Source organism: Microtus ochrogaster, unplaced genomic scaffold, assembly GCF_000317375.1.
Source record: "Microtus ochrogaster isolate Prairie Vole_2 unplaced genomic scaffold, MicOch1.0 UNK112, whole genome shotgun sequence".
NCBI classification, from domain to species: domain Eukaryota; kingdom Metazoa; phylum Chordata; class Mammalia; order Rodentia; family Cricetidae; genus Microtus; species Microtus ochrogaster.
In genome coordinates, this window is record NW_004949210.1 from 940,752 (window position 1) to 950,467 (window position 9,716).

The following is a 9,716-nucleotide window of genomic DNA, read 5'->3' on the forward strand; positions in this document are numbered from 1 at the left end:
TAGGTCACTGAGTCATCTCACCAGACCAAGTATAATATCTTAGAAGCACATTTTAAAAATGTTAATATCAGAATTTAAAGATAATTTCAAAGTGTATTTAACTAATATTTTAATGTTTTGTAGAATTCTAGTTCTAGAACAATGTGGAGTGGGCTCACTTTTTTTCTATTCTTACCACAATATGAATCCAAAGCTCCCCAAACATAGGCATATGCCAAACAAATAGAATAAAGCTCTGAAAGATATTGAGAAAAAGATCAGCCAGAAAGGGACCTGGGTGCCTGTAAAAGAAAAGGGTGGCAATTACCCTGCTGTTCTTTCTGCCTTGTGTACCCTAGGAGCTGGGCTCGAGAGCTGAAAAATGTAGCAATCTAGAAATGAAAATAGGCAGAGAAAAAAAATCCCGAAAATAAATTCTTCCCTCTTTAATCAAAGGTAAATGAAATGGGCAATCTAAAAGCACAGAAAAAGCTCTTGGTGAGAGCTACCATCACAGAAAAATTAGTCTGTCTATTCCTTCCCACAAACACAAAGTGAAGGGACCCAGACTTTTAGACCCATGTATCTGCAATGAAGTGCCCCAATATCCCCTTCTCCACTGGGGTGATGTCAAAGAAGGCTGGACAGGAAGCCAGACATTCAATCATAAAACATCTCTGGGATGGAGCCAGAAATGATCAAGTCGAGTCATGACACATACTATCCTGTGCTGAGACAGGCAAAATAATGTCTCCCCATCCTAGTCTCTAGAACCCATGAATATGCTATATTATTACATACTAAAATGGAATTGAGGTTGGGAGTAACCTTGAAGTTGTTACATTTTTTTTCTTGACACTTTTTTAAAATCAAGTCAACACTTTTATTATCAGTTATGTTTTATAGAAAGAGATGTGTAGAACAGGACGGGGTTGTAAAAGAAGATCATGTTTCTCCACATTGCTCTATTTACAAGCAGCTGTGGGGATGTCCCCACTTCAGGCACAGCAGTTGCGCTTGTTCAAATCCTCCTTGCAGATGCAGCAATGGGAGCACTTGACACAGCCCACAGGTCAAAAGGAACAGCAACTTTACTTGCATTTGAACTTTGCATTTGTAGGAGCTGGTGCAGGAGAAGGATCTGTCTGTGGCACAGGAGCAGTTGGGGTCCATGATAAGAGACCGATGAGAAACTGAAGCTGGAGTTCTAGAAAAAGGTGTGATCTTTTATTACCACATTTAAGACAGAAGAGAGTTTCCTGGATCATCTTGTTAGATCTATTGAAGTGACCTGAGCTCTCCACACCTGTAAGAGGAATGCAGAAGAACTGGTAAAATCCTGACATTATTGCTGGCTTTAACATTGGAGAAAGGGGACCTTAAATCAAGGAATAGAGCAGAATCTAGAGTCTTAAAATAGCCACTAACATTCAGGTACAAGGAAAAACAAGACACCAAGTTTACCCTTGCAAGGAATTAAATTCTGCCACCAACTTTAAATGAGGAGAAAATGCATTCTTCCCGAAAGCTTCAAGAAAGGAAGATAGCCAGAAAACACTTGGAGTTTAGGTCACAGAGCCTTGTACTAGACATCTGATCTGAAAAGTTTAAAAGATACTAAGTGTTTACTATTGTAAATACAGACAAAGTTTTGTCAATTTGTTGCAGCAACAATAGGAAATAAAGCAATAGGTACCTTGTCCACATTTTTCTAATTAAATTTTTTTAAAATTTTATTTAAAATGCTTTTTTTTTCTTACGCTAAATTTTGATTATATTCTTTCCCTTCCCCCAACTCCTCCCATATCCTCCCCAGTTTTATATCCACCCAGATTAACATTATTTCTCTCTATGTACACTTATTTTTTAAAAAGGCCATATGTGAAGGAATAATGTGGCACTCCTAGGTCCCATAGTGTCAACATAACAACATGGTGTCTCCATAGGCCTAATGGAGAGCCTGGATTTCCACCCCTGTCTGGTAGTAGCAATGACCTCCTTTTTACCCTCTAGCAAGGTGTCCCAAGAGGTCTGCTTCAGCAGAAGCAATAAATATTATACAAAACCTCACAACACTTGATACCTGCAGAGTTCAACAGAAACTCATGCTAAGAATCAGTAAATACTTTACTTAAATGTGAAAAAAAATCAATAGGCTCAGAACTAAGACCATAAAAAGTGGAGAATATCTCAAGAAGTGTTTTTGAGCCAGCTATCATGAAAGTGATTAAATGAATAACTAAGAACATACCTGAGATAAGTGAAAAAATTAGGAAGTCTCAGGAAAGATAAAGATACAAAGAAAAATTCAATGGACACATACTTTGAAACTTTTTTTAAAAATCATCAAAATTAGAAAGGGATTGGTTATTTAAAAATGTAAATGGATAAATTTGTCATCAAAGTGGAGATGATAGAAGAAAAGCAACCAGTGGACCTAAAGACAGAGAAAAGATTACACACTTTGTTTGCAAGAAAGTAAAGTGAAAACAAACTCCTGCATCTTGTGAGATCATGCAAAAGGTTTAACAATTGCTCTCATTTGATACTTTAGTAGAATATCTTATCAAAAACCATGGAAACCATAAAGAAGTGGCTCAACATTACCAGAGTACTGACAGAAAAGGAAATAGAGCAGGAAAAAAGCCTGTCATTCCAGGGTCCAATAAATAGTAGAAGCACCTTCTGGGTGTGTATGTGCATGGGCACGCGCGCGGAGTGTGGGTGGTAATATAAGCAGTCTCAACATAAAAGAAAGCAGAGAATTAAAGATGGCTAAAGGAAGTTCCTGAAAGTAAAATTGATGAAAACGAAGGGACCAACAGACAACAGAAAGACTGAAACTATGTATAAATATAGTGGAATTTGCTTCTCCTTTTGAGTTCCTTCGATTCTGCTTTGAAGTTGAAGTAACAATCAAAATACTGTGATTTTCAATGTGGAAAAATACTCATAAAGCAATGCTTCAATTCGATGTTTTAGTAAAGACTAGGAAGCAGTTCTCAATTTACTGAGAGCCTATCTTATGGATATCTCTAACTTCATTTGCTTCATTCAGGGGTGGTGGCAGTACCACTCTGTAGATGGGGAGACAGAATGAGTGAGCAAATGACTGTGAGTGGTGCCTGAAAGACGCAGGATCCTACACAAGGTCAGTAGAAGAACAACTTAAGATGAATAATTTTAGGAAGAAGATTTTTGGTAAAGAGGTCACATAATTAGGAAAGAGATTAATTCGTGATCATGGTTTGTATATATATATTTCCCTTATTTGCCTGTCTGAAAATCCCTAGATCATCTTACTGAGGGAGAAAAAAGGATAGACAAACTGATAGAAAGGTACAAATCATAGTTTTCTGTTTTTCTGAGATAAATTTCCACGGAGGATGAATTTTTAGCAACTGGTGTCTCTGGTCGTTCTGAAACAAAAATAAAGTTATATTTTGAAACAAAAAAAACCCCTAAAGCTCTCTTTCATAAGACTGGGTGTGCCTTCTTTAAGAGTATGATCTGTGTCTCACAGATTGAATTATTCAATGAGGAGAGTTCACAAGTGGTTACCAACTAAATATAGAACTTTGAGGACAATGTGGAATGGCAGGAAGATCCCTGAAGTTTATATCTAAAGGAACTTCGATTTAAATGCACATTGCACAAATTATGGCCTATTCCATGTTGGAAAGGTTACTTGATCATTCTGAGTCTCGTGTTTCTCATTTTGAATGAGGGTATTAGAAAAAACACCTGAAATTAAGTTTGTGAAGGCTGAATGAAAAAGAAAACACACAGACAACTTTAATATATTTGGTGCTATATAAAAAATCATATACTGTAGGAGAACCTTCCCAAGCAAAAACATTGCGTTTAAGTCATGGCTAGAGTGACATTATACTGAGGTATTAAGTTTTACCCAAATAGCTACTAATTTAGGATAGAATATTCTTTGAAAATTCATAATATCATACCTGATCAGGCAACATTGGAGGAGATATTAAATGATTTAACAACTAGAAATTGTTAGCTTTAGAGACATATAACTCTTATGTTAGATTTAGAAACATATTACTCTAATGTATCTAATAACAATATGTATGTTAGATTTAGTGATATACAACTCTGTGTGTGTATGTGTGTGTTAGAGATATATGACTTCAGAACCACTGGAGGAAATAGAGAGTTAATCAGTTGAACCCATTAAAAATAACACATTGATTCCCATTTGTGCTTCCCAAATATGCATAAATGACCATCCAGTGGAGGCGTGGTCAAGCTACAAGGGACCACACCTATAAAGAAAACCAATTCTTACTCCTACCCTCCCCCAAAAGAAGAGGAAGTTGAGAAGAAGGTGGGAAATAGAGGTTGGATCCAGAGAAGTTATAGACAGTGGTATGGAAGTGAAAAATACGATTAAAACACATTGTATACATATATAAAATCATCAAAGAATTAACAAAAGCATTATATTAATAAAAAGGCAATATTAGAGTCTAAAAATACCAAAATAGGATCTAAAAGTACTTATAAAACCATATGAATACACCAGAGTAGTACTTTGAAGAAGATTTGTAACAGAAGTTTATTTCAGAAAATAAAGGAATAATTCAAATTTATAGACCAAGCAAGCAAATTATGAAACTAGAATAACAAAATACATGCAGGAAAGTGAAATTCAAGAATACTTATTAAAATCACATAAGGACAACTGAATACATATACAGGTCAAATGAATATCCATAAATATCATCATGGTGGAGAGCATGACAGCATGCAGGCAGACATGGTGTAGGAGAAGTAGCTGAGTGTCCTATATCCTGCAGAAAATGAGATGTAGACTGTGACATTGGGTGGTACCCTGAGCATATGAAACCGCAAAGCCCACCCTCATGGTGACACACTTCTTCCAACAAAGTCATACCCACTCTAACAAAGTCACACCTCCTAATAGTACCAATCCCTGTGGGATTATGAAGGCCAATTACATTCAAACTACCACAAATCAACTTGGAGTAGAAAAAGGTTTATTTTATCTTACAATTCTCAGGCCATGCTCCATTACTGAAGGAGCCAGGCAGGAACTCAAGGCAGAAACCTGAAAGTAAGAAATGAAGCAGACACCCCTGGAGACCCTTACCTACTGGCTGACTCACCAGGCTCACATTTCGCTCATTCATTACCTTTCTTATACTTTCCAGGACCACTTGTCCAAGGGTAGCATTGCACAGAGTGGGCTAGGACCTCCTACATCAACCATTAATAAAGAAAATGCCCACAGATTTGGCTATAGGCCCATCAAATGGAGGCATTTTCTCAAATGATGTCCATTCTTCCTAGATGACCCTGGTTTGTATAAGGATGATTAAATTCTAAACAACTAACTTTGTATTTCAATTATTTTATTCTATTTCCATATTTATTTTTTTATTCTTAATTGGTTATGACAATCAAACCCAGGACTTTGTGTATACTAAGCAAATGTTCTTCTATTGAGCTACATCCCCAGGCTTTTATTCACTTATTCTTTTAAAAACTTGCCAGGCCAGTATCATCAATGCAATTTGTAATAGTTATGTGATAAATATATCTCAAAGAGGAAGGATATTTTCAGATATTCAAAATGTACTGCACATTTACTGACTGCTTGCATCCTATATGTTTCATCTTATTACCCTGCTTCTTGGCCTTACACGAAGTTTGACAATTGAATTTTGCCAAAATATGCAGTCAAGTAATTCTTCTTGGATTCTAACCTGGGTGTTTAACTATATCACTGTGGAATGTTTAAACTAAATTTTCACCTGCAGTATAGAAAAATTCACTTCCAAGAACTATTTATGTACTAATTTAGTAATCCCTGTCATCCTTTAGGGTAAATTCAGTACATCTATCTACTAGGGGGAAAATTCTATGTATGTTCAGTATATCAAAGAGACACAAAACTCCCTCTGTCTAGGCTGTATCTCCACATTATCTAAGCCATGAAACGGTTAGAAAACGCCACAGCAGAAGTTTGCTTTTGAAACATAGCCCCTCACTAGATTACTAACTTGTAAAGTCCAGACCTTAATTTACCCAACAGATTTAAATTTGGACTAGTTGATCTTCCTAATATCATAAGATTATGTCTTATATTTACTGCTTAGGTTTCTGGAGAAAATGTTTGCATGATCTGCAAACAGATGGCTTTGATTCCCACTGAGATGATTTTAAAATGTTGTATAGCTGGAAACATTATTTTAATAAATTAGTTTTAAAACACCACAGGATATAGAAAATAGCTTCACTATCTGTGCAGATGATGCATTTGTAGAAGTTATTAAGGTATGTGAACGTTGTTTGGAGGACAAAGATGGGAGCAAGATGTAATTCCTGATAAAGTAATCATCATCCAAACTTTTAGATGAGTAATTCTACTTGTATTTAATGACCATAAACCGAGAGGTCTGCCTGAAAAGGTATGTCTGTGAGACTGGCCCGAGAACAGAAAGTTTTGGACGGAAGTGCAATGCGTGGTCCTCCAAGGTAGGGGGCGCAAGTCTCCAAATGACTTGATAGTATTGCTTGCTGAGTGGCTCATCTTGGCGGCCATTTTGATGTTTCCGCTGTTTAGCCGCGTGCTGTTCAGCCGCGTGTTCGGCCGCCTTTTGGCTTGAGGTATCGTTTTTTGGCCTCTGCGTCTGACAAGGAAGTTTTCACCCTTCAGACGAAGCCATGGGTGCTGTAAAGAGTATATTTTCATTCAGAGGAAATCGTCCCGCAGAAGAACCTCAGGCTGCTGGAGATGGAGAGGCTGCTGAAGCGCAAGCGGCCGCTGAGGCGCAAGTGGCCGCCGAGGCGCAAGCGGCCGCTGAGGCCCAAGCGGCCGCCGAGGCCCAAGCAGCCGAGGCCCAAGCAGCCGAGGCCCAGGAAGAGCAGGGAGGTGAAGCGGGTGAGACGTCAGGAGTTGGTGCTAGTCAGGTAGGCCGCAAGCGGAAGGCCAGTCCAGAAGGACACCTGGCAAAAGTCCCCCGGAAAAAAATGGCCCAGACTAAGTCCAGAGCCATTTTTGAGTTACCTTTCCTGAGGGGTGAGAACAGTGACATAAAGATCCGCGCATTTGATGAGGAGTGGTGCTTGCACCGTGTCTACCTATGCCGGTCTGGGTACTTTGCTAGCATGTTCAGTGGCGCCTGGCTAGAGACAAACATGGATATAGTAGAGATGCAGATGCCTGACGAGAATATTGATTGTGACTCTTTCAATGAGACTTTGGGCTACTTATACAGTAGTAACATAGCAATTCCTCCCAACCGAGTCATCGCCTTCTTGGCCACAGCCAGTATGCTGCAGTTGGATGAGTTAATTCTGCAGTGTGAGGAGATAATGAAGGTCTCAGTCAGTGTCGAGACTGTGTGTAGCTTTTACTACAATGCTGAGAATTATGGACTTGTGCACATCAGATACATTTGCCACCAGTGGTTCTTAGACAACCTGATGATCCGGCAAAACAGCGAACTATTACGCGGTGTAGGTCTGGATCTCATGAAAGAGCTCATTGCTTCTTCAGATCTCTTGGTGATTGGTGTGGAGATAGATGTATACACTACACTGAAAAAGTGGATGTTCCTGCACCTGGAACCCACATGGTCAGGATCTCAAGGAGCACTGTTGGCTGCAGCTGACTTGTACTTTAAAGAGTACAAAACCAATTCAGATGGTACCCCTTTTCTGGAAACTGATCAGGGGAGAGCCTTTAGGCCAGTGTTCCAGCAACTAAGGCTCGCTTACATCATCTGTGACCTGCCTTCAGCACATATTATTGAACAAGATGCACTGATCCCTGCAACATGGCTGATCCCAATATACAAAGAGCAATGGCTAATGATTATTCAGGCAGAACAGTCTAGGGAACTTGGGCCAGCAGAGGTCTACATGTGTGAAATCCGTGGAAACAGCATGCGGTGTGGAGGGCAACTTCATGCGGATGAGCCGTGCAGCTGGACCTGGTCTGGCTTCAACTTTGGCTGGGACTTGGTGGTGTGCTACACCAACAGGCGCGTTGTATTCCGGCGCAGTGCACTTAACAAATCCTGTGGCCTTAGTGTCAGCTTACTCTGGCAGAGAAGAGTTGTCTTTCGTCTGCGTGTGATCTCATTTGATAGGTCTGGAAACACTGTTTTAAGGAAGGACACTGGCTATCAAGTTCTTTGCCTGAGAAGGCATCAAGAATTAGAAGTGATCAACCTAGAAAACCAAGAGCTAACTTTCCCCATGTATGTGACATGTAACTTCCTGTACATTCCTGAAGAGGGTGGCCCTAGCCACTATGGGGAGTCAGGCAGAAGTCCAAGAACATGAGAAGCTACTCCGTCAGCTCAAGGGTTGGCAACATCCTGAAGATTCCATCTGCCTCGGTAACACTAACCAGACTTGATCATCACTGATGATTCACTTTGCGTTTCTGTTGAAGAAAGCCCAGAAAGTTTGAGACTATCTTGGAATTAAGAAAAGTTCCTCCAGACTACCAAAACATAACAGTACAGTTACTGCGGCAGCTTATCCCGGACTGCCACCTATCAATATCTTCATAATTTCGGAGAATGCTGGGAAGATGATGGAAGGAAACTAGGAGTGAGCCTACCTGACCTACTTCTTGGTGAAACATTTTAAAAATGCATTTCTTTTAGTTTAGTTAATTAATGTTGAAAGGAATATTTTCATTTCTCTTTCAGTTATATTGAGAACTGACTCTCCTACTCACAGTTCAGTTCTTTTCTTCCTCCATTCCTCCTTCCCTCCTTCTGAGTATAGCACTTAATTTTCATGTCTTCTGTGTGGAAAAAAAAAGCAAGTGTTATTTTTATGTTTGTTGTTCTCCAAACTAAGAATGTGGTAATATTAACTAGACTTTGCTTGCATTTTCCCAAGAAGACATTACAAAATCAATAGCACTATTTGCGTTGTAATGTTTGGGAGCAGTTTCATTCCATAGTTATATTCATCTACTAAAGTGTAAATATTTACAAGTATACACATACCATTGAGCTTCAGAAATGTTTGCTGTTGAAGTTTTATTTGGATTACAGGGTATAACAAGTTATAGGGTGGTTTGATAGTTGGTGTGTGGCTCTGAATACAACACCAAGCCCTGAAAAAATTCTGTATTTGAAAAATATGCTCATTTTTTTAAAAAGTGAGCTTATAGTTTTATTTGCTTATTTTTAAATAGGAAGCAGAGAGAGATAACACTATATTTTATCTTATTTTTACATGAATTTGTGGTTTTGCCATACGTGTCAGGGTTCCCTTTAACTGGACCTGGCATGTGGGTGCTGGGAATGAATTAAACTTGGAGCAATCAGTGCTTTTAATTCCCTAAGCCATCTTTCCAGCCACAAAATATGTTTATTTTAAAGAGCAAGAATAGTAACATAATATTTAAAAGAGGGAGACTAATAATAATAATAATAAGAAGTGCTCTGTGTTCTGAAGTAGGATAAACGTCTGTTCAGTAAACTAAAGAGCAAGTAGAAAGTCTTATTGTCTGAAATAGAGAGAACTGCTAGGAACAACCTTACTGGTAATTTGAAAACTGTTACCACTTTATCTCTCCTCAGATATTCTACTTCTCATTTATTGATTCTTTGTGGCTAAACAATGTAAAATAATTGAACTCAGTTAAGAATCTATTCAAATAAGTATGTACACAGAGTGTAAAAACTAACACAAGCTGAAAAAAAAATCCAACATTTTTAAAG

At 38.6% G+C, this 9,716-nt stretch overlaps 2 pseudogenes; one reads left to right on the forward strand and one right to left on the reverse strand.

Annotated features, from left to right (window-relative positions):
- Positions 1–977: 977 nt before the first annotated feature.
- On the reverse strand, positions 978–1,152 carry LOC113455779 (annotated as a pseudogene).
- A 5,538-nt stretch (positions 1,153–6,690) lies between these two features.
- LOC101989552 lies at positions 6,691–8,316 on the forward strand (annotated as a pseudogene).
- Positions 8,317–9,716: the final 1,400 nt, after the last annotated feature.